At 34.5% G+C, this 14540-nt stretch overlaps 1 protein-coding gene across 18 annotated transcripts in view; it reads left to right on the forward strand.

The window, feature by feature from the left end:
• Positions 1-14540, forward strand: part of Marchf1 (membrane associated ring-CH-type finger 1) — an 814712-nt gene that overhangs the window by 339964 nt on the left and 460208 nt on the right. The gene's annotated exons all lie outside the window — the stretch shown is intronic.

The following is a 14540-nucleotide window of genomic DNA, read 5'->3' on the forward strand; positions in this document are numbered from 1 at the left end:
AACATTTGTATTTATTTGCATCCTTTTCAAGTTTTTATTTGGAACACATTAAGCTGGTACAATGAAGCTTCCATGTTGTTTAATTTCATTTTCATTGCTAAGCTTAATGGTGCCTAAAAGCTGCAACGTCTCTTACATGGTAGGGATATTTTTGCCAATAAATTTATATAAGGCTAAAAAGCTGAAGAAGCATGTTTTATTTACCCATCCTGAAAATGTATCAATCATGTGGAATTTTTTAATGAGAAGTCTCAACTTGAAAAGGCTAGAACTTTATCAAAATTTGGATCTGTCTCAGTCAAAAAGCCTGGCCTGGAAACATTCTACAGAATTGCTTATCACGTGGCTAAGAGAATGAGAAAGAATCCCAAGACATTGGAAAGCACTTGGTGAGCCATATGTCCTGGAAATGTCAAGCTGCTGTATGAGGAGGCAAACTGAGTCAATGACATGTAGAAGTACATCATTCACTCCAAACTCACTGATATTTCTTTTAATATTTTGAAGCAGATTATGCAGGAATTGGCAGTTTTCATTTCCCTTTAGTACGATACATGAATCTGCTGTTCTTTCAGTACAGCCAGGTTTTATGTGCACGCATCAAACATGAATGAAGAATTCCTGCTCCATGAACCCTTTCTGCAAGCTGTTAAGGCCATTGGTATCTTCAGATGGTGAAAATTTTCTGTGCCAACCCAGACTTCAACTGGAGAGAAAATCTTGTTACTCTGCTTAGATGGAACACCTGCAGTTTTTGGCAACATAACTGAATTTGCAATTTTAGGGAACAAAGACATTCAACAGGCACCATTGTGACTCATTGGTTTCTGTATTTGTGAATATTTGCATCAGAGACAGAGCCAGCCAGCCTCCAAACATTTCCCACTGCCTTGAAAGTTGTCAATTTCACCAGAGTCAGAGGCTTGAATAATTATATTTTTGATAGGTATATTTTAAAATCAGGACTGGAATAAAATTTGAAGATTTTTTTTTACTACATGGATGGATTTTAGCTTTCAGGAAAAATTTTGCAAAGAGATTGCTTGGATTTTAGACCTTTTCTTAAGAAAAAACAATTACCTTTTTTTTTTTTTTTTTTTGTCAGCTAAGGTTAAGTCTTCCTGCACATAACAGAAAGGAAAAAAAAACCACAGTGACTTACTTAGATGAAAGTTCATATTTTTTCTTATATAAAAAGAATTCAGGTCCATAGGGAATGAGGATTGCTACAGTATCTTCTTTTGGTATCTAGGCTTCTGTCTGTTTTGCCACATTAGCCCATGGTTCTTATCCTTAAAGTTACTTCATGACTCTAGATGTTTGCTTCATATCTAACAGGTTGGATCCTTTAAGATGAAAGAAAGATAATGATCAAAAAAAAATGAAAGTCCTGTAGCTGTTTTTATGGAAGTTCTATGAAGCATATATGCTTAAATGTCAATACATAAAACTTAGTTACATGATCATATGCAGACATGAAGGAGGCTGAAAAATCTCTTCTGGATTATATGTAATGATGTGCTTAGAAAGTAATTAGGTATCTGCTCTTCAGAGAGAGGAGGAAATGAAAGTTGGGTTTAAGAAGTTCTTCATGTCTGTCCCGCTGGTTCAGAATGATTTGTTGGGTGTATTTCTTCATTGTTTGGCTCAGCTGGTGGATCTTCTTGTGATGTGATATGAATATGGTAATATTTTTCATTGAATGTGCTGCAGTCTTTGTTGTCATTATCAACAAAAGAAAAGAAGTGATCCAAACCATCTACATTATTTTTTGGGCCTTATGAAACTTGAAAATGTGGGGCTCCTTGTTCAAAAAGCAGGCAAAAAGTTTTTTTGCTTTCTTCTGCAGTCTTTCTCTTAATCTGTCACCATGTTTTTTTATGTTTTACTTGTAATTTAATGTTGTGTTCCCTGGGGTAAGGACAGAAACTCAATATATGCTCCAGTGTCTGCCCTGCAACTCCACATAACCCTCCCAGGGTTCACACTGAAGCCATTCTGGCAGAAGAGTGACTGGGTCAGTGTCTAAGTGAGAGCACAAATGCCTGGCTGTCCTAGGAAGAGGAGACAAGGGGTGGCAGAATCCAGCATCATGTGTGAGCTAAAGCCCTCAGCTTCTGGTTCTTGATCCATTGTCCCATAAGATTTCATTAACAACAAGGGAATTCTAAGATAAAATTATTCAGAACATTAACCTCTAAATGTCATACATGGGAACCCCTTCTGATCTCTGTGTGACTAGTTGATCAGAATCCCTAAGGTCAGCCCTAGGTATAGGTTCTTTTACACAATCAGCTACTGTTACTGAGTAGATTGGAAAATGATAAAACTACTAATAGTTTTCAGTTGGATTTCCCAGAGATAAAGCCTGATGTGAATGTTCCTGTGAAAGTGACTCATTTGGAAATCTTCCCAGAAAAGCATGGAAGGAAAAATGGAAAAATGCAATAGGAAGTGAAAGCCCCCAAGTGGGCCTTCAAAGAAACTTTATCTCAGGAGGCTCTTGAATGGACGTAGGTTGTTCTATTCAGACAGCAGAAGCGTTTATACCTCCACACCTGTCAGTCTGTGGTCAAGGAATAATCTCTTGGTATATAAATTTCCAGGAACTTCCTAGTTTCTCTGCTGCACAGAGCAAGGGCATCATAACAAAGGTAACTGAGGGGATGTGGTCCAAGCACCGACAATAAATGTGCACCACAGTCACTACCCAAAGCCTTCTGAAGGCTGTGGTTGCACTCTATTTTCCATGTTGCAAATATCTATGAACACTTGGAAACATCACAAAGTTATTTAGAAGTCAGCCCTACATAGTGATGCTTGAATGCTTCCTTAGTGTCAAAGATGAGCAGCATCAATAATATAGGCTTAAAGGAGAACAGATTGACTTGAACACTCAAAGGTCTTCAAGAAAACAGGTGCCTCTTGGGTATAAGCCAAATCTTGCAAATCTCATAATGAGGATATAAAATGAAGGGGATGGAGAGTATTACATGCATATGTATGTGGGCATTTTTCTACAGACTGACTATAAATTTAACTGAGCAATGTTTCCCTAAAGACCATTACTCTAGGGAATGTATTCTTTTCCTTAATTCATGCTACCTAATATATTTTAAAGCAAAATGAGAAATGGTTCAATTGGCTACGAGTTCCGTATAAACCTGCATTTATTTATCACTGCTGTCCTCCTTATATTATTCTTTTAAGTAATACGTATTGGACAGCCAACACACATGTTCTGGGAAAGAAAGGCTCAGTGGTGATATTCTGGACCATTCAAATCCAGTTTCCTACCTCTAATTTCTCATTGCATTATTCAGGTTTATTTCCTTCATTGTCATTTTTATTAACTTACTGAAGCTTTTTATATTTGCATGTTTACTTACTTTTTCATTCCTCCCACTTATGTAGCCCTGAACACATTGAAGAGAGGAATAAATTAGATAACACTCAAAGTCACCTGCAACTTTCATATCCCATGATACTAAAAAAAATAATTTTCTAACAATTAAAGCTGTTCCAAGTCAAGATGCCCTTCTTCATGACCTAGTGAGTTACAACTGAACATTTTCAAACAGAGCCCAAAAAACAGCTTGTTTAAAATGTTGAAGAGATGATTCCTGCATTAGAAAAAGAAATTGAAGTATCCTTAAATATCATTTTCATCTTTGAAAACGTAAGCCAAAACAGAAAAAATAATAAAACTAGGATAAATACAAAAGAAAGGAGAATAGTGAGGTACTTGAGCTATTTCTTTATGGACTAAAAAAAGCTATTTCTTCTTAGTGGAGGAAGCATGTAGAAAACACAGTAAAGCACTACTTCAAATGCTTCCTAATGGCTAGACACAGTTAAGAAAAATGCCTTTTTCAAAGCTAATATGGCCTGGGTCTACAAAAAACCTGAGATTCAAGTACTCCCATTCACATATAAAACAGAAATTTCTTGTACGCAATCTAGAAAACCAGGAGATCGAATCTACTTGCATCTTTTCAATCACATGCAATTATTACCTTGACGAATATAACTGTCACCTTATTGTGTGCCAGTGTCACAGTATGATAGCACTGTACTAGGATTTTTACTAGATTCATACATGTCATAATTGAGTGAGAAATATTAGATTCCTAGTTTTGCAAGTATTATATGAAATAACATTATAGGTCAAAATACCCAAAGAATGATTTCATGTAGTTTTATCTGAAGCCATGAGAAATGATTATTGATAACTTTGAAAGAAACATCAAAGGACATCTTGTGCATTCAAATAGAATTTTCTCCAGCCAGCAGACATTAGGCAGGTGCTCTACCATGGGAAAGCTATGCCCCCAGCCCCAGCCAGCAGACTTTAAAAAGTGTTTTTCATCATACCTTTTGTGTTATGTCAAATTTTTTCTAAATCGACATTGTTTTTCACTTCTGATAATTTATTAAAGATTTTGAAGAAATTAGTAATCACATTACTTTTTTTTTGACTGTCCAATAATTAACTAAATACTCTTGGAAGAAGTCTATTTTGTGACTCTGAGAATCAGGCTAGCCAAGTGTTCTAACACTGTGCTACATTTTCGGCCATGGAAGCACTCTAAATGTAGAAGAGAGAAGAGATTATGTGAGACAGCCAATGAAAAAACATAAAGAAATCATCTGAATTCCAGATGTAAAAACCATGCTAACTAGGTAAATTGAAATCTGTAAAGTTTTAGAAAGTAAAAGGCAAAACAACTGGGGAAAACACTTTAACAGTTATGATTAGGTAGGAATGAGATAAGATAAAACTGATGTAAAAATGGAAATGAAACTTTGATGGCCATAAATATAAAAATAATATGTCAAGAGAAAATGAAAGTTATAGTGAGGTTTTTTTTTTTTAAGTACAAATTACTTGCATAATATGTTTTCTGAAAGAATGTTAAAAAGTAGCCACATGCAGGGCATGGCAAGTGAAGCCATACAACAAAAGGACCGCCATTTCCCTCTGGCTTCCCTGTAGCTCTTTCATTTCTATAGAAAGTATTCATAAAAAATAACTATCAGGTAAAATAAACATGATTTAATTAAATTTTATGTTTTTGAGTTTCAAGTCTATCTAAAGTTACTAGCCATCATTTATTTGGATCTCTCTTAGTTTTAGCTTTTTCCCTTTATTAATTATTTTATCTAATGAATTCTTGAATTTTAATTTTGCAATATACAGTGATGTGCTCTATGGGTTAGTTTAAAATGATTAACAATATTCAGTATCAAAATTTATGAGGTTTTAGTGCCGAATTCAAAAGCAGATTCTATCTAGTACACTCAAAGTGTAAATCAGAAATGAGTATAAATGTATTTTATCTACTTTTTTTCATTTATATTTGTAAAACCAAAACTAAAAAGTATTAGGTTTTTCAGGTGACAGAGGAATGTGACAGCCAATAGAAGATCAGGATGATTTCACTAACAACTGAATTTTTTTAACATGATGTCCCCACTGAACAATGAACAAACACTTAAACAATGAGGGACAGGAATGAAGAACAGGCCATGTTAAGGGAGGATTAGTGGAGGGGGAGGATAAGTGAACAAGGTAAGAGAGTGAATGTGGATGATATATTTTCTATACATATGTGAATATGGAACATTGAAACCAGTTGAAGTTATTTTAAGAAGGCGAATATGTAGAATGGAGAATAATGGAGTGGATGAACAAAACTGAGGTATAATTCATGTATATGTGGAAGTGTCACAACAAACCCCCCTATATAACTGTCATGGGCTTGCAGAGTGACTCAAGTGGTAGAATGCCCACCTACCAAAAGTGAGACACTGAGTTCAAACCCCAGACCACCAAAAACAAAACAAAATTGCTATATACTGATAAAATGTTTTTTTTTTTTTAAAAAAGAAATTGATTTAACCCTAGATTGTCAAAGAGGAAATCATTTTACCTGGGATTTAGGCTGGACCTTGATGAATGTATATGATTTTTTTTCAAGAAAAATGACCCATCAAGGATTTTCTAGAACAGCCAAGAACAAAATTAATAGAAATGAAAAAAAACATTTTTAGATCAGAAAACAAAATAAAGAAAACATATTAGACATTTACATGGTCAAATATATGGGGGAGGTGAAAAAACCTGCAAAAGTAAACTGGGACTTGTTTACAGAAAGTAGAGGTCCCTGTGTGGGATTTCTATTGCTGTCATTACAAATTACCACAAATTTAGTGGCTGAAAGTGACACTCATTTATCATCTCAAAATTCAGTAGGTCAGAAGTCCATGTGACATGGTCAATTTCTCTGCCTCTGGTCCCAAAAAGACTCAGATCAAGGTTTGGGATGACCCATGATGTTTTCTGAAGGGCTGGCAGAAGGTCACCTTTAGGGCCATTCACCTTGCTATAGGACCACTCATTTTCTTGTGTTTGTAAGACTGAGGTGTCTGTCTTTCTGGCTTCCTGAAATGCAAAGTTCATTGTCAACTTTTAGAAGCATTCTCTGGGCTAAAGATTCATTTGTGTGGATGTGACTAGGGTTAGGATAGAAAGATTAACCTATTGTATAGAAGAATTTATTTGGATATGATCTCAGTCAAATTTCCTTTATTTGAAGTAAATGTACTGATATTTAATAACACTTATGAAAGCTTACATTTGTTCATGGAATGCAATAGTTTCCTGAAAATAATGTTCTTAGTGTTCATTCAAATATTATAGGTTGAATACATTTGTGTTTATTTCTTAACTTGAATTATAAACTCATTACAGGACAATGATGATAATCTATAATTCTTAGTATAAACCAAAGACCCATTAAGCATTTAATGAGTGATTTTAATAGGAAAAAATGAGTATTGCATTTGCACTGGTTATTTAAAAAATATCAATATGTAGGATAGAAGTAATACTATAAAATTGTGATTTTAAATGGAATTTATTAATATTATTTTCATCTATTAACAAAACACTGGAAATAAGCTCCTACTATGTGATAGAAGACAGTTCTCCTAGGGTCTTTTGTTTTCCCTACATCTTGTGATCAGAGGCACTGATAGCTTTTGCTCTGGGCTATCTGTTCAGGAATATTTGTCCCTTTGAGACAGAAGGCAGATTTATTGACTGTCCAGTATCATGAACATTATGTGTTCCTTTGGATCAAAAGCCCATTGTAAAACATTGGGATGAAGCTTTAGGTTCCTTTCCTCTAAAACAACCCATTGCATATACAGGTGTCTCATGTCCTTATGGCATCAACTTGTGGATATTGGGAGTGAGGAGCCAATGCAAGAAAACCATCATCCTCAAGCTACTCTTAGTTCTTTGAATGATAAACTCCTTTTCTTTCATTCTTGATGTAGGAAGCTTGTGTCTTCTGCCAGCATTCATAAACCTGTAGCAGGCTGGCTTGTTGGCTTGAGAAAAGGGTAAAATTTCTTATCTTTCGTAACCCTCAAAATTATGTTTCAGGTACCGTAACAAATATGTAAAATAAATCAAACTACATCCTTGTCCTCACATAGCCAATTATTTACCTTGAGGTACTTTTACTTCAGGCAAGAATGCAATGAAGAAAATCAGGAGGAAGGAGTGTATTATATGACTAGTTTTTTCCCTATTAGACCATATATTTTGCTGGGTTTTTTTAACTGAACCACAATACTCTCATCAGTGTAATGCCAAAACTAGACTAAACCTGAATTGCTTTACCTTTAAAACTTGCTAAGAAAGTATTGATTTTAAATTAATCAAAATTGTATTCATTTAGAAAGTTTAAAATATTTTAGTAGGTCCTTGTTAATTGTTGTTTATTTTTTGCTTGCTTGGTTGATTGTATTGTTTTTGAGACTGTAGAAATACCTTATCTATTTTTCTTAGTCAGTAATACTGAATTTTTTATTTTGGTGTTAAGGTCTATGATTTTGATACATCTTACCACATCTCAGCCACATCAATTCCATTACCTCCCTCAAATTCCTATGAGGTAGCTGTTTTAATTCTTACATTCCTGAGGTAATGGAAAATGTATCTTTTCTTATATTTATGGAACATAATCTCAGTTGTATCACCTGTGTACCTCCAGATGATACCATGGGAGTTATTTTAGGATTGGGGGAGAAAAATAATCACGTAAAAATGTGACTGGGTAATTTGAGGAATAGAGGGACAAAAAACTATTACAGAGGTTCCCAGGACTAACTCCAGTCACCTGCCATCTGTTCCTGTGGAGTTTAACTTCTCTCTTGGAGTGATTTAGTTCAATTAGAATGTGAGTCTCTCCTTCTTTAGCCTGAAGAGACTCAACCTGGAAGGACAGAGTGGCCTTATTCTTGGATCCTGGCCTCTGAGGACAAGGATAGAAGACAATGATAAATTATTCACTCTCTTAGAAAATATTAATTAAGAGAAATAAGTTGAATATTGTTGGTGATGGCATTTTACAGCAGTACTGGTATCTCTAGCAAGCAGGGCAATTGTGACATTATAAATCACAGAATTAGGGAAGAAAGATTGTCTGTCTTCTAAACCCAGACAGATCACTTTTTCCTACAAAAAGTACATCTTAATTTTAAGCAATAAGATCACTTAGGGCTCTTGAGACCACAGACTTAAAAGCTAATCAAAGAGTATAAACTTACTGTGAATCTTTAAATTAATGGTTCTCAAGACTCAGCCTAGGTCAGCATCAGTAGGAAGACTTATAAAAACAGATTTCTGGAGCCCACCTCTACAGTTTCTGATCTAGAATGTCTATGGTGATCACAACAATTCCTATCTATAATAATAAACTTCTACATGATGCTTGTGCTACTACTGATGGTAAGACCACAATTTGAGAGTCACAGCTATAAGTTATTAGGGGGAATGGAAAGGAAAACACATTTTAAATATTCCAGCCAAAATGTCAAGATTTTTGTTATAAAACATGTGCTAACTTGGCTTAGTAATTACTGTGTTCATTCACTCAAAAAATACTTTGTAAGGATATATTGTGACCAAGGAATTATGATGGTAGGAGTTGTGACAGAGAACTTCATGAAGTAAGCATGAATCCTTTCCACAAAGAATTTCTAGGTAAAAGAAGAGATAATCCATGTAAGCTAATGATTTCTGACAGAAAGGCTAAATGCCATAACAAAAGATATGGATATAGTGCTGTGGTGGCCAAAGGAGGGAGAGATTTCTGACAGAGATCCATGGATGTTAAGATAGGCTTCATAGCTCCAGACCTAAGTATTCTTGCTGTCACATAAAAAATATTTTGTTTGTACATACAGATGCTGCCATAAAATTTGCAGCTTACTTGAGTTGACAAATGTCCAGATGTGTTTGCTGCATTCTGAAACCTAGAGCTGGTTGGCTTGCCTAGTTTTAGAATACCATATGGGGTAATGGTTTTATGATACTATGATTCTATTAAAATTGTCACTACAATTTCATGTGAGATTTCAAATTGAATTTATTTTCTGAGAGCTAATAAAATTGCTCACTGTCAGGAAAGGTAGTAGTGAACACATATTTTGCTAAAATATGCATGCAAGTTTATCTTGGTAGTGTTTTAGCACAACTCGCTGCATTTATATTAGATTACACCATTCACAATTCCAAATGATTTCTCATCTTTAGGCTAGAAAATGGTCAAGCTTACTTCCCTAATTTGTTTTCTGGAAGCTCTCTAAGCACAAAGGAAAACTATTCCTTTAAGCACAAAAGAAAAGTTTGTAACTTTCTAGCATTAAAGAAACTCATATTTAGAGTATTAAAGAGGAAACAGAAAGCATTGCCATGGGCCTATTTGGTACAAAACCCAAAGCTATATTAATATTCAACATGCATATTTTCTAAAAATCTACTTATTAATTATCAGTGCATATTCATCCCAATTCAGAGACATAATTAAAAAAATAAGTATTCAAAAGTATCCTCAAAAGTTTCAATACTATATTTTCAAACATTGTCTTATCTATTTGTTAAATATACACTGACTTATAAATATATATAAAAACATTAATTTAATGCATGTTTTCAAGTGAGTTATCATTATAAACTAGATATATATATATATATATGCATATATAAAATTTCGTGAAGATGCATATTCCTAGCATCTTACTTGTTTTTATTCTGAAAATATTAAATGTCATAAGGTGGAACAGATTTATAAATGTTCACCCTTATAAAAATCCACCTATTCAAATGTTTCTAAGTAAAGACCACTTCCATTGTCTCAATCAGATGTCAACAATTCTCAAAGTATTCATTTAATATATCTGAATACTGTATTGTCAAATTGCATTGTGGGGACTACCATGGAAACCGACATGTGTATGCTTTTGTTTTTTAATCTGTATGTGGAGTGTTGATGAGGAGAGAACGTCTTAAGCAGAAGATTAACTTGAGCTGTCATGAATAACACATGAAAGTTCATACTTCAGAGTACCTCCTCTTCACAGTTCTTTCTGCATAATGCAACTTCCAGTGTGTAGGTGTCATTGACGAGTGAGTTGGGGAAGGGTGAGACATATTTTTTTATAACTATGATTACATGAGCCTTGTGTCTTTGGTGATAATAGCATGTAGAAGGAATTGCTTATATTAAGGAATTCTGCACTTTCCATATGATTTTGTTGCAAGGGTTTTTACTGGTACATGGCAGACGCAATTTCAACCCAATTTCTTTCTTCGTAACTTTATTAGCATGTCAAAGTCAATATGTGTTGCTGGTGAGAAGTGCCATAGGAGAGTCGAGTTTTATACCAGGCCTGTGGCTATTATTACTGTTTTCTGAAATATCTTAAAATGCCAGATTTGCAACCATCACTGCATGTTGAAATTAAGGAGCAGAAGAAGTTTACAGAACTTTTTCTATTATTCCAAAGTAATAATTAAAAATAGATTATTTTACTCCTTAGTGTAACATGCATGTCTGTATTTGTTCTATATGTTCAAATTCCATATTTTAGTAGCTTATATTATTAACTCACTTGAAAATCTGTATTAAATTATGTATTTTTAAGTATTTATCTTTTTTAAGTATTTATCTTATGTTGACTTTATGCTGTATTGTCATAATGTTTTATTACTCTTTTGTTTTATATTGGTTGTTTATTATCAATTGTACAAATTATCATTGGTAACATTTGAAATCATATACCTACAGATGAATTTGGTGACATAAATAATATTTAATAATCTCAATCTATAAAATTACTGTTAAAATCATGTGATTAATAAATGTACCACTTGTAAATTACAGGACTGAGCTGAGACCAGTAGATATTAGAAAGAAATACAGACAAGGCTGGAGTTTGCAAAGACAAGCAGACTTCCTTACAATTTTCTAAGAAATGAGATATGCTCCTTTCATTTTCAGGGTAAAGAGATAGTAGGTTGTTAAATTAGCAAGAATCTTAAGAAAAAGAAAGGACCACTCACAGCATGTACACAGAAGCCTATATAGCAGCTGTACAAATTTCAATTAAATGACCTATGAAGTTAGATTTTTGCTTTTATTTATTTTAAAAACTGGGTTATTTTGGTGCTGGAGATCAAGCCCAGGGCTTCATGCATGCAAAGCACATGCTGAGCTACACCCCAAGCACAAAATTGTTTTAAAATTTGAGGTAATTATAAATTCACATGCATTTGTAGGAAAATGTACAGAGTGATTCCATATACCCTCTACTCGGCTCTCTCCAATGGTAATATTTTGTACAGTGTAGTCTAGTATCACAGCCAGGAGGTTGACTTTGATATAGCCAAAATATGGAACATTTCTATCACCAGAAAAATCCCTTACTGGCTGTAAAGCCACCCATATTTCTTTTCCACCTACATCTCCTCCTTAAGCCCTTATAACCACTAATTTTTTCTCCACTTCTGTAATTTTGTCCTTTCAAAACTGTAATATAAATGGAGTTGTATAATATGCAACCTTTTGGGATTGACATAATTCTATGGAGAGTCATTCAAATCGTTGGAAGTTATCAATTATTTTCATCACATCATATCAAAGTACATACTATCAGCATAAGAAATCATTGTTGATGTTGACTTTGACCTCTACCCTAGAGGTGGAGCTGAGGAGTTTCCCTCATTGTAAAGTGATTCTTTGTTTTCTGCCTTTCTGTACTGGTGAAAAGGAAGTCACCAAGCACCGTCCACAGTTAGGGAGTTATGCTCTACCTTGCTGACACAAAAAATCGCAGTGTTGGGTCTCTTAATGTTGGGGATAATTTCTGAGAAATGTGTTATCTTTGTCATTTTATGAACATCATTGAGAGCTCTGACACAAACTAAGACAGCTATATCACAAAGCAATGTGGTCCATTGGTGGCAGAAACACCATTGTGGCATGTCTGTACTTGTCATTCTGCAAAGGAGACTTGTTTTTTCTCCACTGTTTATGTATTTATTCAGTCATTTTCTTATATCACAGTATTTCCTTATATATAGTATAGATTTGTAGGTATTTGTTTTGTACTTAGGCTTATAATACAATGCTACTTTACTTACTTCTCATGTATAGATTTTTTTAAAAAATCAGATTGTCTCTAGAGTGGCTGAACATTTTCACTAGCAGTGATTGTGTGATCCAGTTCTTCACATCCTTGTCAGCATTGGGTGTTGTCACTTTTTTCTTTTAACTTTAGCCATTCTAATAAGCATGTGAGAATATCTTATTCTGGTTTTAATTTTCATTTCACTAATGCCTATTGATGTTTAACAGCTTTTCATGTGCTGTTTTCCATTTATATCCCTTGCCCTATATTCCTTCATGTCTCTTGAAAATTTTCTAATCACATTGTTTGATTTTTTTACTAATTGGCTTTTAAGAGTTTTTCATATAATCTGAATACTGATCCTTTTCAAATATGTAATTTGAAGATATATTCTTCCTGGCTATAACTTTTTTTTTTTACAGAGTCCTTGGGCTAGAGGTGTAACTCAATTAGTGGAGTACCTGCCTAGCAAGCATGAAGCTCTGAGTTCAAACCCCAGTAATGTTCCCTCTGCCCCCCAAATTAACATTCTTTGAGAAGAAAAAGGTTTTTATGAAGTTTACCAATTTTTGCTATTATGAATCATTCTGTTGGTGTCAAATCTAAGACCATTTTGCTTTTCCTAACTTTAGATGCTGAAGATTTTCTCTTATGTTGTTTTTCTCTAAAAGTTTTACAGTTTTGGGATTTATATTTAAGTCTATGATTCATTTTGGGCTAATTCTTGAAATACAATAATGAGAAATTTAAGGCTTAGTAAAGTTGACAGATCAGGAGACAATTGTATTAAAAACATAGTTTATTACTTACAGTTGCCAAGGACAGGGTTGGGGGTGCTTGTCACACCATGCAACAGGGGGCTTGTGGAGTTGATCATGAGACAGGAGGGAGGATTTGTAAGCAAGGAAGTGGAAAATCAGTCCAGCAGGCTCTGGGCATGGAAGCTATCCCTAGTTTTCTGGTTTCTAGTCCTAAAATGATTAGTGCAAGTGAAGTGTGAGAATTCAGTACAGGAAAGATTGGGGGTATGAACTTTGGATTACTTAATTTGTATTTGAAAAGCATGCCCTTGTGGAAAGACTTCTCTTGGTGGGTATAGAGATGGGAATCATGGATGGGAAAAGGAGAGGAGGGAGGCAGAAGGTCAAGGCAAAGTGACTCAGGCATTTATAGGGTTGTTAAGAACAAGGTGTGTCCAGCATACATATGTAGGGAGGATATTAAAGTGTCAAATTTACAGGACTAGAAATGTGGTTAACACAGTCAATGAATTGGGAAGATGTATCCCATGGTGTTCTCTGCTTTGCTTTCCAGACTGATTTTCTACTTTGATCTGGGTCTTAAGAGACCATCTTTAATGCCCTGCCTTGTTCCAGCTCTCTTCTTCCCCTGTGTTTTGCAGTAGGTCACAGTAATGAGACAAAACTGCCAGAGATTGCAGGGTAAGAAGAATAGATCTGGCTATTTATGCTATTCCTGCTCACTCCCTACATTGTCCTACTTCTAAGTATAACTCTTACCAGGTAGTCTTTCTGCCAAAACCATAGCTTTTACAAATATCTGCTAATCTTCATTCCGTTCCTTTATACTTAGGGGTTGTTATACATTCCTGTTGGTTCTACAGTCTTGAATGCTCTGGATACTTCTATAAATAGTCCCTTCAATAAACTGCCAATTAAATTCTGAATGTATCATCTTTTTCCTGCTGGGACCTTAACTGCCACACACTTATTCTAATGAGCTACATCCTTGCCAGTCCCAGCTTGGTGAAAAAGGTGTCCTTTGTGTTAAAAAAAAAAAAGAGCATCTCTTTTTTTTTTTTTTTGGTATATCTCATTCCTGGATAAAGGCTTTAGTAAGAAAACACTGATTTGTTTTACTCCCTCTAGATTCTTTGCTCCTTGCTCCCCAAACTACACAAAATGCACTGAATGTTCTGCACATACATGGAAGAATAGAAAATCAAAGTGTGTCTTCTTTGAAGACTCAATGCCTCTTGACAGTTTTATGTTTAAGCTTCTTTTTTCCTACTATAATTACACATTAAGAACAAG

The sequence above is a fragment of the Castor canadensis genome, chromosome 14 (assembly GCF_047511655.1).
Source record: "Castor canadensis chromosome 14, mCasCan1.hap1v2, whole genome shotgun sequence".
Classification (NCBI taxonomy): domain Eukaryota; kingdom Metazoa; phylum Chordata; class Mammalia; order Rodentia; family Castoridae; genus Castor; species Castor canadensis.